This window comes from Capra hircus, chromosome 9 (genome assembly GCF_001704415.2).
Source record: "Capra hircus breed San Clemente chromosome 9, ASM170441v1, whole genome shotgun sequence".
In the NCBI taxonomy this organism is placed as follows: domain Eukaryota; kingdom Metazoa; phylum Chordata; class Mammalia; order Artiodactyla; family Bovidae; genus Capra; species Capra hircus.
The window spans coordinates 40,465,586-40,481,524 of NC_030816.1; the positions used below are offsets into that span (position 1 = coordinate 40,465,586).

The following is a 15,939-nucleotide window of genomic DNA, read 5'->3' on the forward strand; positions in this document are numbered from 1 at the left end:
TTTAAGCCAGCTCTTTCACTCTCCTCCTTCACCCTCATCAAGAGGCTCTTTAGTTCCTCTTCACTTTCTGCCATTAGAGTGGTATCATCCACATATCCGAGGTTGTTGATGTTTCTTGCACCTATCTGCATTCCACTTGTAACTCATCCTGCCTGGCATTTCTCATGATGTGCTTAGCATATAGGTATAAGCAGAATGACAGCAGACAGCCCTGTTATACTCCTTTCTCAATCCTGCACCAATCAGTTTTTCCATACAGCATTCTGACTTGCTTCTTGACCTGCTACAGCTTTCTCAGGAGACAGATAAGATGGTCTAGTATTCCCATCTCTTTAAGAGCTTTCCATGGTTTGTTATGATCCACACAGTCAAAGGCTTTAGTGTAGTAGATGGAACAGAAGTAGATGTTTTTCTAAAATTCCCTTTCTTTCTCTATGATCCAGGGAATGTTGGCAATTTGATTCCTCTTCCTTTTCTAAACCTAACTTGGACATCTAGAAGTTCTTGGTTTGATTAATGCTGAAGCCTAGCATGCAAGATTTTAAGCATGACCTTACTAGCATGGGAGATGAGTACAATTGTCCTATGGTTTGAACGTTCTTTAGTACTATCCTTCTTGGGAATTGGGATGAGGATTGACCTTTTCCAGTCCTGTGGGCACTGCTGGGTCTTCTGGATTTACTGACATATTGAGTGCAACACTTTAATAGCATCATCCTTTACGGTTTTTTGAATAGCTCTATTCCAGCAGAGCTTGCATTTATACAAAGAAGCAGGAATATTTTTTAAATTAAAAATCATATTAAAGAATCTCTCATTTCTCTCAGACTTCTAAACTGGCCATGTAAAGGAATTTGTCTTTGGAAAGTTTTGGAGGTGAAATGTTTGTCCCTTCACTTGCTAATTCTGTTCTACCTGGGAGGTCTCTTAACTGAGAAGCAACTGGGCAAAGGACCCCACTCAAGTGTTTCCCACTTCCCTCCAGTGGGATTTGTCAAGGCATAGGCCTAAACTCTGCTCTCCTGGAGGGAGCCCACTGCAGCCACCTGGCAACAGGAAGGAGCACTGAGTCCGAGTTCTTTGCTGCTGCTAAGTCGCTTCAGTCATGTCCAACCCTGTGCGACCCCATAGACGGCAGCCCACCAGGCTCCCCCATTCCTGGGATTCTCCAGGCAAGAACACTGGAGTGGGTTGCCATTTCCCTCTCCAATGCGTAAAAGTGAAGTCGCTCAGTTGCATCTGACTCCTAGCGACTCTATGAACTGTAGCCCACCAGGCTCCTTGGTCCATGGGATTTTCCAGGCAAGAGTACTGGAGTGGGTTGCCATTGCCTTCTCCATACACAGGCTAGTTTTTATTAATCAGAATGGTAAATTAGGATTCTCTGATTATTTTAACTTTGTAGTTTAAAACTTAACAAAAACAAAGTGAAGGAATGAATAGTGTTATTTCTAAGCTCTTGGCTCAGTCAAAAAACAAACAATAAATAAATATTTTAATTACCTTGATCAGAATAACCATTGATTCTATTTTAAATGTCTTTAGTAATTTAACTTGTAAGCTACTCCCTCTTTAGATTACAGTTCATAAGATTTTTGAATTTTAAGCATCAGTTTTTCAGATAGAATTCTGATAATTACCTACATTTATTTTCATTAATCAATTTTTTTCAGATCACTTGGTATCTGAGTGAAAAGTATCATAAGCAAAGTACTAATGCTATGCTATACTATGCTAAGTCACTTCAGTCGTGTCCGACTCTGTGCAGCCCCATAGATGGCAGCCCACCAGGCTCCCCCGTCCCTGGGATTCTCCAGGCAAGAACACTGGAGTGGGTTGCCATTTCCCTCTCCAATGCATGAAAGTGAAAAGTGAAAGTGAAGTCGCTCAGTCATGTCCAACCCTCAGTGACCCCATGGACTGCAGCCTACCAGGCTCCTCCATCCATGGGATTCTCCAGGCAAGAGTACTGGAGTGGGGTGCCATTGCCTTCTCAAAGTAGTAATAGGTATTTTAATAATGATTTATGGTTTACAAGGGCTTCCCTGGTGGCTCAGACAGTAAAGAATCTGTCCACAATAGGGGAGACCCAGGTTTGATCCCTGGGTTGGGAGGATCTCCTGGAGAAGGGAATAGCAACCCACTCCAGTATTCTTGCCTGGGAAGTCCCACGGACAGAGGAACCTGGCAGGCTACAGTCCACAGGGTCACAAACAGTCGGACATGACTGAGCGACTAACACACACATGTGGTTTACAAAGTGCTTTCGGGTCTATTATCTACAACAGTAATTCTTAAACGGTTTTAGCTTAAGAATATCTTATAAAAGCAAAAATAAACAAATAGGACCTAATTAAAATTAAAAGCTTGTGCACAACAAAGGAAACTATAAGCAAGGTGAAAAGACAGCCTTCAGAATGGGAGAAAATAATAGCAAATGAAGCAACTGACAGAGAATTATTCTCAAAAATATACAAGCAACTCCTGCAGCTCAATCCCAGAAAAATAAACGACCCAATCAAAAAATGGGCCAAAGAACTAAATAGACATTTCTCCAAAGAAGACATACAGATGGCTAAAAACACATGAAAAGATGCTCAGCATCACTCATTATCAGAGAAATGCAAATCAAAACCACAATGAGGTACCATTTCACACTGGTCAGAATGGCTGTGATCCAAAAGTCTACAAGCAATAAATGCTGGAGAGGGTGTGGAGAAAAGGGAACCCTCTTACACTGTTGGTGGGAATGCAAACTAGTACAGCCACTATGGAGAACAGTGTGGAGATTCCTTAAAAAACTGGAAATAGAATGGCCTTGTGACCCAGCAATCCCACTGCTGGGCATACACACTGAGGAAACCAGAATTGAAAGAGACACATGTACCCCAATGTTCATCGCAGCACTGTTTGTAATAGCCAGGATATGGAAGCAACCTGGATGTCCATTGGCAAAAGAATGGATAAGAAAGCTGTCGTACATATACACAATGGAGTATTACTCAGCCATTAAAAAGAATACATTTGAATCAGTTCTAATGAGGTGGATGAAACTGGAGCCTATTATACAGAGTGAAGTAAGCCAGAAAGAAAAACACCAATACAGTATACTAACACATATATATGGAATTTAGAAAGATGGTAATGATAACCCTGTGTGTGAGACAGCAAAAGAGACACAGATGTATAGAACAGACTTTTGGACTCAGAGGGAGAGGGAGAGGGTGGGATGATTTGGGAGAATGGCATTGAAACACGTAAAATATCATATAAGAAATGACTCACCAGTCCAGGTTCCATGCAGGATACAGGATACTTGAGGCTGGTGCACTGGGATGACCCAGAGGGATTGTACGGGGAGGGAGGTGGGAGGGGGGTTCAGGATGGGGAACATGTGTATACCCATGGTGGATTTATGTTGATGTATGGCAAAACCAATACAATATTGTAAAGTAATTAGTCTCCAATTAAAATAAATAAATTTAAATAATAAAAAAGAATTTCTTAGCACCTAATAAAAGTTATTTACCTCTCCTTAAGAATATATTCACATTTCTGTGTTCATCGAACTTTTTCAAACTTGGTGAAGCCAAGGTTCTTGGAACTAGGCTGCTGAGTGGAGGTTGCCAACTACATCTCAAGAACAAAAATCCAGCCACAATCTGTGTTTGCATGGCTTGAGGCCTAAGCATAGCTTTTACATTTTTAAGTGATCAAAGAAAATCAAAACAAGGATACTTTTTTTGCTACGTGAAATTTATGACATTCAATTTTCAGTGTCTATAAAGTTTTATTGAAACACAGTCTTTCATTTACAGTCTATGGCTACTTTTGAACTATCACTGCAGAGTTGAATAGTTTTTGAAATCTAAAATATTTACTGTCTTTTCCATTTACAGAAAATATAAAATACATTTTGTGTTTTTTAGTTATATTTTGTTGACTGTTTATTAAATTATACTTACCTAGGGTTTGAGAAGAACTTCTGCACACTGCTTAAAAAATATAAAATTATTTACTAAATGACTTTTAAAATAACATTAGAAATTATTAATATGGTGTTTGGAAAATTACTTAATGACATGGCAAAATTCTCCTAATACTGCTTTAAGTGAGAAAAATGTAGAAATTAAATAATCAGTGTCATCTTGACCACATAAATATTTTTGAAGAGTAGAAAACAAGTTTAGAAGAAAATATGCTCAAATGTTAAAATTATTTATTAAAGTTATAGATTTTTAGAAAGAGTTTTTACTCTTCATTACTTTAAAAATTGTACAATGTGTAATATATCACTTTGAAAATAAGGAAAAATATTGAACAAAATTAGATTGTAGTAATACAGTTTATAAAAAAACTCTCAGTGATTAGAATCTTCTGTAATGGTATAAGTGTAGAATTGTTCGAGGCATCAAATTGATAGAATGAATTTAATTACAAGGCCAGAAATAATTTTTACACCTTCCTTCATTTAGGTGAGATGATAGCTTGATGTCAGATGCATTTTTTCCTCCCTGCATGCAAATTGTATCTGTGAACTGCTAAAGAAATGTTGAATTTAATGTGAAGAAAAAATTTTTACATAAAGTCAAAGCATTGTTCTATACTGAGAAGCCTTGGTCAAATTTTATCATAGGCATCTCCTTGTTCACCCATGAAATGGTTATTAGCACAGTGGAGAGATTCATGATATAAGAAAAATTGAACACCTTGACCAATATTTTTATAGATATTAATACTATACTGACTTTATCTACTTGAATGAATGAGTGACTCTATGAAGGAATGAACATGACTTTTTGATTCTGTCAGGAAAATGATGAATAGTTTGATACCTTGACCAGGACAGCTATTAACAGACTTTTAGGAAGTATTAGGAATTGCATGATAATGGCATTTTACTTAAATTGTCTTAAGAACAGCAAGAATCATTAAATATAAAAGATCTTTAAAGAGAACAAAATCAAGCTGGAAAGCAAGAATCTCAGAAGCCAATTTCCCCATTATCTTCAGCGCATGTTATCATTGCAATTAAATTGAAAATAAAACCTAAAGTGTATTCTTAAATAATAAGAAGGGAGAATCTGATACATCCAAATGGTCTACTGCAAAATAAAACTCAAGGTCCATTGATAATTCTCTGGCAAAATGAATAAGCAAAGGAAACTCTTAAGGTACAGTAGCAGCAGAATTGTATAAGCAGAATTTGAGAAGATAAAAAAGTAAAAACGACTACTGGTAGCATTATTCTATAACAAAATTCTACAAGGGTGTTTTTATTCCATTTAAGGAAGTGAGGTGAACTAATTTGCTCAAGTTCACAGAGGACTCAACATGGACCAGACTTCAAAGCTTTGACTCTTTCCTCTATATCACACTGTCACTCTTGCACTGACTTTTTAGCCTTGCAAACTTATTTAATGAATTTAAAACTTTTTTCCCCCCTTTCCAGTGGGTTAACAGTGCAACCCAGAGGCAGCATTTGTAGAGAAGCTCATTCTATTACATCAGATCTTAAATCTTTGTTCCCTGTCTCCATGTCTCATTTTATGGTCTTTGGATTGTGTCAATAAAATGCATTCTTTCTTACTGATCATCTGAAACTTGCAACAGTGTGTAAATGCTAGAAAGTCTGCAATAATTGCCATAGTCCCTTGCTCTAATGGAGCATACAGTCTTATAGATGATAAATAAATGAGACTATAATGCGAGCCCAAGAGGGTACATTGGCAGTTTGAGAATATGAAAAAGTGGTACCAAACATAGATTTGGGTAGATGGTGGTCTGTAAGTTCTTTCCAGGGAAAGGAGCACCTGAATACGACTAGGTGAGTTAGGTCTGTGGGCAGAGAGCTCTGTGAAGTGCCCATGGAGGCCTGGCAGAAAAGAGGCATTTGCTCAATTCCTACTTTGCAGAAGGTCATGTGCTGTGACTGAGAAGTAGAGTGTGTTATGTGTGTGTGTGTGTACACATGTGCATGCCTAGGTGTGCCCTTCAGTGCAATAGTAAAGTCTGTTTTGGAGAAGACTATGGAGGCCAAATGATAGGATACTGAAAGAGGAACTCCCCAGGTCAGTAGGTGCCCAACATGGTACTGGAGATCAGTGCAGAAATAACTCCAGAAAGAATGAAGGGATGGGGCCAAAGCAAAAACAATACCCAGTTGTGGATGTGACTGGAGATAGAAGCAAGGTCCGATGCTGTAAAGAGCAATATTGCATAGGAACCTGGAATGTTAGGTCCATGAATCAAGGCAAATTGGAAGTGGTCAAACAGGAGATGGCAAAAGTGAACATTGACATTCTAGGAATCAGTGAACTAAAATGGACTGGAATGGGTGAATTTAACTCAGATGACCATTATATCTACTACTGCAGGCAGGAATCCCTTAGAAGAAACAGAGGAGCCATCATGGTCAACAAAAGAGTCCAAAATGCAGTACTTGGATGCAATCTCAAAAATGACAGAATGATCTCTGTTTCCAAGGCAAACCATTCAATATCACAGTAATCCAAGTTTATGCCCCAACCAGTAATGATGAAGAAGCTGAAGTTGAACGGTTCTATGAAGCCTACAAGACCTTTTAGAACTAACACCCCAAAAAGATGTCCTTTTCATTATAGGGGACTGGAATGCAAAAGTAGGAAGTCAAGAAACACCTGGAGTAACAGGCAAAATTGGCCTTGGAGTATGGAATGAAGCAGGACAAAGGCTAATAGAGTTTTGCCAAGAAAATGCACTGGTCATAGCAAACACCCTTTTTCCAACAGCACAAGAGAAGACTCTACACATGGACATCACTGGATGGTCAACACCGAAATCAGATTGATAATGTTCTTTGCAGCAAAAGATGGAGAATATACAGTCAGCAAAAACAAGACCAGCAACTGACTGTGGCTCAGATCATGAACTCCTTATTGCCAAATTCAGACTGAAATTGAAGAAAGTAGGGAAAACCACTAGACCATTCAGGTATGACCTAAATCAAATCCCTTATGATTATACAGTGGAAATGAGAAATAGATTTAAGGGCCTAGATCTGATAGATAGAGTGCCTGATGAACTATGGACGGAGGTTCGTGACATTGTACAGGAGACAGGGATCAAGATCATCCCCATGGAAAAGAAATGCAAAAAAGCAAAATGGCTGTCTGGGGAGGCCTTACAAATAGCTGTGAAAAGAAGAGACGCGAAAAGGAAAGATATAAGCATCTGAATGCAGAGTTCCAGAGAATAGCAAAGAGAGATGAGAAAGCCTTCCTCAGCGATCAATGCAAAGAAATAGAGGAAAACAACAGAATGGGAAAGACTAGAGATCTCTTCAAGAATATTAGAGATACCAAGGGAACATTTCATGCAAAGATGGGCTTGATAAAGGACAGAAATGGTATGGACCTAACAGAAGCAGAAGATATTAAGAAGAGGTGGCAAAATACACAGAACTGCTGTACAAAAAAGATCTTCATGACCCAGATAATCATGATGGTGTGATCACTCACCTGGAGCCAGACATCCTGGAATGTGAAGTCAAGTGGGCCTTAGAAATCATCACTACGAACAAAGCTAGTGGAGGTGATGGAATTCCAGTTGAGCTGTTTCAAATCCTGAAAGATGATGCTGTGAAAGTGCTGCACTCAATATGCCAGCAAATTAGGAAAACTCAGCAGTGGTGACAGGACTGGAAAAGGTCAGTTTTCATTCCAATCCCAAAGAAAGGCAATGCCAAAGAATGCTCAAACTACCGCACAATTGCACTCATCTCACATGCTAGTAAAGTCATGCTCAAAATTCTCCAAGCCTGGCTTCAGCAATACGTGAACCATAAAGTTCCAGATGTTCAATCTGGTTTTAGAAAATGCAGAGGAACCAGAGATCAAATTGCCGACATCCACTGGATCATAAAAAAAGCAAGAGATATACAGAAAAACATCTATTTCTACTTAATTGACTATGCCAAAACCTTTGACTGTGTGGATCACAAGAAACTGTGGAAAATTCTGAAATAGATGGGAATACCAGACCATCTGACCTGCCTCTTGAGAAACCTATATGCAGGTCAGGAAGCAACAGTTAGAACTGGACATGGAACAACAGATTGGTTCCAAATAGGAAAAGGAGTACGTCAAGGCTGTGTATTGTCACCCTGCTTATTTAACTTATATGCAGAGTACATCATGAGAAATGCTGGGCTGGAGGAAGCACAAGCTGGAATCAAGATTGCCAGGAGAAATACCCATAACCTCAGATATGCAGATGACACCACCCTTATGGCAGAAAGTGAAGAGGAACTCAAAAGCCTCTTGATGAAAGTGAAAGAGGAGAGTGAAACAGTTGGCTTAAAGCTCAATATTCAGAAAATGAAGATCATGGCATCTGGTCCCATCACTTCATGGGAAATAGATGGGGAAACAGTGGAAACAGTGCCAGACTTCATTTTTGTGCACTCCAAAATCCCTGCAGATGGTGATCGCAGCAACGAAATTAAAAGACGCTTACTCCTTGGAAGGAAAGTTATGACCAACCTAGATAGCATATTCAAAAGCAGAGACATTACTTTCCCAAGAAAGGTCTGTCTAGTCAAGGCTATGATTTTTCCAGTAGTCGTGTGAGAGTTGGACTGTGAATAAAGCTGAGCGTTGAAGAATTGATGCTTTTGAACTGTGGTGTTTGAGAAGACTCTTGAGAGTCCCTTGGACTGCAAGGAATTCCTACCAGTCCATTCTGAAGGAGATCAGCCCTGGGTGTTCTTTGGAAAGAATGTGCTAAAGCTGAAACTCCAGTACTTTGGCCACCTCATATGAAGAGCTGACTCATTGGAAAAGACTCTGATGCTGAGAGGGATTGAGGGCAGGAGGAGAAGGGGACGACAGAGGATGAGATGGCTGGATGGTATCACCGACTCAATGGACATGAGTTTGAGTGAACTCTGGGAGTTGGTGATGGACATGGAGGCCTGGTGTGCTGCAGTTCATGGGGTCGCAAAGAGTTGGACATGACTGAGTGACTGAACTGAACTGATAGAGGCTAAATTATTCAAGGTCTTGTGCTCAGGGCTCAGTTGCTCAGTCGTGTCCAATTCTTTGCAACTCCATGAACTGTAGCCCTCCAGATTCTTCTGTCCATGGGATTTTCCAGGCCAGAATACTGTAGTGGGTTGCCATTTCCTTCTCCAATTCAGAGTCTTAACTAGTAAGAAAAATAACTTGTGCTTAATACTTATTCTGTGCCAGACACTGTTGTAATTTTAATATAACACATTTATTCCTCATTTTAAACCTAAGAAAGTGTTACACTGTCATGATCTTCATTTCATATGAAAGGACAATGACACACACATGCACACATGTGTGCGCACTAAGTGACTCTTCTAAGTTATCAGATTTAGTGAGGAATACAACAGAGATTTGAGCTCCAGCCAGTCTAGCATGAAATGTATGGTCCATGAACCAGTATTATCAGCATCACCCGGGAACTTGTTAAAAATGCAACAACTGAGGCACCAACCCAGACCTACAGAATCAGAATATACATTTTAACAAGGTGGTTCCTGAGCACTTTAAAGTTTGGGGACTTCTGCTGTAACCCACTGAACTCTGCGACTTCTCTTTAACTTTGAGAAGGAATCTGGACATTATCCTAAGGCCAGTGGAGAGTCAGGAAAAGGCTTGAAGTAAGAGATAGTCAAAATAAATCTATTTTTAGACCAATAGTTTCACGTCAATGACTCTGGCTTCAGTATGGGGAGTGAAGCCAAAGAAGGCAGTTCTGGAGGCAGGGAGACCCATGAAAGGACTACTGTTCACCAAATAAAGGAGGATGGCAGCCTGAAATAGGGTTATAGCAGTGACAAAGGAGGGAAGCTGGTGAGTGGATGAGGTAGTGTCAACAGAATTTGGAGATTCTTTGGGTATATAAATTGAGGGAGAGGTGGAGTCAGTTCACCTCCAGTTTCTAGCTTGAGCAACTGGTTGTATCATGGTGTTATTTTCTGTACGAGGATACTTAGGGGAAGCAGGGTGGAAAGTATGAGAGGTGGTTGATGAGTTTACTTTTAGATTAAAATGAGACTTGAGAGGACTGTGGGAAAGTCAAGGAGAGCTATTCAGTCAGGTCCGAAGAGTGAGTGCGGGAAACCACACAAATTCCTTGGACATTTTGAAAAGGATCCCAGGGCAAATTATAGGGCAGAATTTCTACCTGGCTTGCCCTTCATGTCCCTCCACTTACTCCATTGTATTCACTAAGGTCTACACCTGCTCTGGGAAGTCCTATATTCAGAAGCAGACAATCAGACATAGAGGTTTGTTGCTCAGGAAAGATATCTTAGCTGGACATAAAGATTTCGGACTCCTTAGAATATAGAATAGACTGTAACTGAAGCTGTGACATTGCTCAGAAAGAGAAAAGGAGTCTAGGATATAGGGAAGAGGAAGAGGAATCTGTGAAACTGACTGAGCATAGTGGTCTTAGAGGTGGGAGAAAAACTAGCAGTTGGACATCATGGAAGCTCTGGGTAAAGAGTGTTTCAAGATGGGACAAGTGGAGACTAGGTAAAATGGTTCTGAAACAGCACAAAGAGAATAAGAAAGAAATTTCTGCTGGATTTAGTGATACACTAGTGATTGATCACCTCAGTGAGAGCTGGGGAAAACTGATGAGGATCAAAGCCAGGCAGCAATAGATTGAGAAGTGAGGGCTAAGAAAGTGGGGATTCTTTACAGTGTAGACAATACTTTCAGAATATTGATCTATAAAGCTTAGGAATGAGGGTAAACTGGAAAAGCTTGGTAATGAAGCAGAAGATTTTCAAGATGGGGGATTTGAATATGCTTAAATGCTGAAGAGAGGAGCCAATGAAGAAGGAGAGATTAAAGTCCGGGATCCCTGAAGTAGAGGATATAATGGGCACTGGTTTAGATCTTGCCTTTTATGCCCCAATCTACCAATAGGTCGGTATGGGGATTTGGGAGAATGGCCAGAGAATAGGGAGGCCCCGCTTCAGTCACCTGTTCCACATTCTGGGGTCTCTAGAGGCTTAGTCCTATCACCTTTCCATTCTAAGCCTTAGTCTCCACAGAAGAAACTTATGATATTTGAATCTTCCACTTTTATATCAATAGACATGCTATCCAGAACAAGTATGACTATGGATTAATTATGTATCTGCTTCAAAAATTAACCCTTAAATGTCATCTTCAGCTAAAATCTTTGCCTTAACCTTACCTGTCCTTGGGTAAATTGAGAGAGACAGACATACTTCCACCTTAATCCGTTTAAAGATTGCATAAACCCACCAACTCCAGGTTTTGTGGAGAATAGTAGTTCCTAATCAGGACACCTCAAGAATACTCAAGAACAGGTTTCAAGAGTATATCAACCCCAGAACTGTTAAGGGAAAAAAATCTATATACAATGTGCTTTTTTCCTTCTGAGACATGTCCATTGATTCTCAGATTGTTAAGAGAATCTGTGATCCCAAGTCTAATGTGGAGATAGTGCTCAAGCTGATAATTTTGGAGGGATTCGAGCTGTTATGGTAGGAGGGAGTCCCGTATCCTCTTTCTCCTTCCCCTCCTATTCACAATTCCTTCCAGGGGGGCAAAAGGTAACCAAGAAAAATGATGACAATCAGAAAGGATAAAGAGAATTACAAGAACATGGAAATGTAAGGTTGTTTAACTGACATCTGATTCAGAACTTTCCATGTGAACCCAAGTATTTGGTTTCCAATTCTAAAGAGGTCATTTCCTAGATTGAAAATGTGAAAAAACAAATCTAAGCTTATGCAGCATGTTCTAGAAAAAAATTTATCTTCAATATTATAGTAGAAAGTTGCTAGCCTCGCTTAAGGAACCCCAATTAATCCAACTTTACTCAGAATGTTGTTGGCAAATATAAAAATAAGAGGTAGATTTGTCAGTGAGGTGATGTTACATTAAAGCACAAATCTGCTGCTCTTGTTTAGGTAGAACAGTCCCAGAATTGGCAACTAATGACAACACATGGGAATAAATAGAACAAGTGTAGAAAACAGATGTCAGAGTTTACCTTTCCCACCAAGCAGTTTGGAGTATGGCTTTAGGCACAGATCATAACAAATATGTTAAGAAATATCCTGTGCGATGTGCATATCTGCAATTGTTTGTGCTAAATTTTAACCCATGTATGTTGCTAATAAAAATCCTAGAACCTATACATGATAATATTGTGAATGTGAAATGACAGCTAAAATGACTTGTTACATTTTATTTATAAGAATTACACATTTTATTAATGATTCCTTTTGGTTCCCACATTTCCAAAACCCAAATTGACAAGTTGAGGTGTTGCATTTGGTTTTCAAATGGATGACAGACACCAAAAAGAATCTGATTAGAGAGGGAAAAAGTATAAACACATATGGGAACCATACTTCTGCTTTCATGATACTATCTCAGTTTCAAGAAGCAATGCTTTAGATTCATTTAGCATATTACACATGGGTCAGACTCACAGACATTTTAATTCAGTCTTAGAAAGCCTAAGATTAGGAATTGTCTTTATGCCTGCTTGTGAAAAATAGGCAGTTTTTTTTTTTTTTTTTTTCAATAGCAGGAATCTCACTAACTCAAAATCTGTAAATGACTTTAAATTGTGCTCTGGATATATAAATCCAGCCATAAAATATCCTTAGTGATAAAGTTAGTCATTCAAATAAATTAAGCCAATTAAAACCCCAGAATCAAGTCATTCCCGTTTTTATGAATACAATGAAGCTGTATCTCCAACTACAGACAATTTTCAGAACTCAGGAGACAACTCAAGAGTTATTTGGCTACTATGTTGCCTTTATACACATGGCATCAAATTGAGAAATCTGAAAAGCTCAGCATATAAAGTTTGATAACTGCTGGCTCAAATGCCTTTTAAAAAGTTTCTAAGAAACTTCAAGATATATACTTGCTTGCCAAGTAAAACCAAGTCACCACAAAGTTTCCTTTAAGTAGCAATGAGAAAGTTTACAAGAATCTTCCGCACTTAAAAAAAAAAAAATTAGAAATGCAAAGACAACATTAAGGAGAAGAAAACAAAACTTACTTTTTCTTAAAGCCTCTTCTTCCAACAGTTTAAACAGGATGAAAGGAGAATATATGATGATTTACACATTCATATGTTACCTCCAAGAGGTACAGAATGGGCCACCAAAACTATCTGAGGGTCCCTCCCAACTGTAGCCTTTTTAACTTTGTGGAAGAAAATAGGAGGGTGTGTGGGTTTCCTCCAAGTCTTGTGACATGTACATAGCTGACTCCTACTGGGCTGAAAAAGCACTCGTCAATTTTTACTTAAAATTATGAGTAGCAAATTCTCTGCAGGACATCCTTAAAGGGAAATCCTGCCAGAATTAGTACATGAAACATCTAGATAATCTCCAGAAAGTTTAAAATATAAAGTGTACATGCAGACATTCACATACACTTAAGAAATTCCCACTGCATAGTCTAAATTGAGGGTATGTTTAAATTAAAAATTTTTTCTGTAAAGGATGATGTATTTCCTGTTTTTTTTTTTTTTGTTGTTGCTGTTATTTCAGTGACAGAATCTTTCTTATGGGTTGCTGTGTGCTGTGCTTAGTTGCTCAGTCATGGCCGACTCTTCGACCCCATGGACTGTAGCCTGCCAGGCTCCTCTGTCCATAGGGATTCTCTCCAGGCAAGAATACTGGAGTGGGTTGCCATGCGCTCCTTCAGAGGATATTCCCAACCCAGGGATCGAACCCAGGTCTCCTGCATTGCAGGCAGATTCTTTACTGTCTGAACCACCAGGGAAGCCCCAAAATACTGGAGTGGATAGCCTATCCATTCTCCAGGAGTTCTTCTCATCTCAGGAATCAAACTGGAGTCTCCTGCATTGCAGGCGGGTATTTTACCAACTGAGCTAAAATCAGATCTTCTTATAGGTTAGAAATGGACAAACTACAGAGATTTTCTGTTGAAATGTCTGGAAAGAGATGAGGCCCGATGTTCTCACCTGTAGCGTTTTTGGTAGCTTGAGAGATGAATCGTGGGGGTGTGGCCTCTATCACTGCCTTCCTGGGAAACTGGTGAACTTTGAACCTTAGACTTGACTCGGATAACTCAAAGTAGTTACCTGCTTCTTGCACCTGTACTGTGGACCTGGCGTTCCCTGCTGCTGCCTCTTTCCCTCTGAGCTGGCAACAATTGTTACGTCACGCCCATGGCTGTATGACTTCACTTAAGCACAGATTCAGCCTTTTGAAATCTGAAGTCAAAACTTAAAAAGTGGCCAGATGTTTCAGGAGATGGATCTAAAGACATGTTTGAATACTGAACTAATCTACAACAGGAATTCTCAGTGGGTCATATTTATCTATAAAGCAGGTGACATTTACTTTTAATCTCTCTGTTTAAGGCCATTTCTTCAGTTCGTAAAGGTGGGTGAGGAAGGAAATGCTCTGCTTTAACTCCATCCATTCCCAGACCAAACTTGACCTGTCCTTGTTCCAGGTGCCAAAGAAATATGTTAGTGTTTTCTGAGGTCAAACTCAGTTACATACAATCAAAAAACCTGAGCTAGGGAAATACATAAAAGCAATCAACTCAGTGCCTTGTTATTCACCTGACTTTGATGATAAGGTTATTATAAAAATGAAAACATTGTGATGAGCAGCAACAAATTGATTCAGTGAAAGGACAAAAGAACATTCAAACTATTATAAAAATTCAATCTAACATAAAATCTATTATTAGTAATGGCTTCTAATTCTCATGATGCCACGGATAGACTGGCATTAATTTTCTCCTTTTAAAGGTAAGGAAGTAGAGTCCAGGAGTTATAAAGTCACCTATGTCCCCATGTAGTTATGGAACCCTCTTTATTGCCCCCGTGTTTTCCTGGGAGGGTAATCTTCATTCACGCATCCAACCTAAGATCCTCCTGCTCCATTCTCAAATTACTCCACATAGCTCCATTAAGCTTTTAAAATATCTTAGTTAACACTCTTAAGAGTAACTCTCTTTAATCTTACCTGAAATTTCTCATCTCTGCCATGTCCATTCTTTTTGAAACCCTCTTTCCTTGGTTTCACTAAGTCATTCTCTACTAATTTTCTCCTTGGGCTTAGCATCTTCAACCTCCTTTCCCTTTATTCACCTCACTCTTCCCCAGAATTTCATTCTCAGTTCAGAATGCTTCTATACACTTTCCATGGATTTTTCTCATGAAAACAATTAGCGATATATTATGACTGCTAAACCTGTATTCTCAGCTGGTATTGCTCTCTAAGGTTCTAGGCCTGTATCCTGTGGTCTCTTCGCTATATTTGCACAGAGGTCCATAGGCATCCCAAACAAACACCTTTATCTGTTCCCCACCTCCCACTGTACAGATGAGGTCTGCCGCATTTCCTGTCTCAGGACATGGCACCGTCACCTAACCCATCGTACCTTGGACTTCTCACTTTCCTCAGTTAGTCTCCACCATCCCCATCCTCAACTTCTGGTGGTTCTACTTTGTTAAATATTTCCTAGATTTGTCATTATCCCTGCATTCTGGCCCTCGCATTTCTCACTTGGATTGTTGTTATCAGTCATAAAACATTTGGCATCTGCCTCAGTCTAGTCCCCTTCTATAATTTCTTTGTATCACTATAAACAATATTTAAAGATATGTTTATTGAATTATAAAATACACACTTCTTGCAGAAAGTCTGAAATAATGAAAAACATTGTTTAAAATGACTTGCAATCCAAGAGACAGTCACAATTCATCACTCAAATATCTCTGAAATATTCTGTATGCATACATGTAGCTATACAAGGAAATGTTTATGAATTTTCATGCAAATACTTACACAGCTATAGTTAAATATGTTTAATAAGAAAATCAAAACCACACTGCATATATCTTTTTTACTTAATATACTGTGATTTTCCAAAT

General features: G+C 39.1%; 1 protein-coding gene across 1 annotated transcript in view; it reads right to left on the reverse strand.

The window, feature by feature from the left end:
* Positions 1 to 13,244, reverse strand: part of FHL5 (four and a half LIM domains 5) — a 59,223-nt gene extending 45,979 nt beyond the window's left edge. Inside the window, exon 1 of the mRNA XM_005684663.3 lies at positions 13,078 to 13,244. The gene's annotated coding sequence lies outside the window, so the exon portion shown is untranslated. The remainder of the gene's footprint in view (positions 1 to 13,077) is intronic.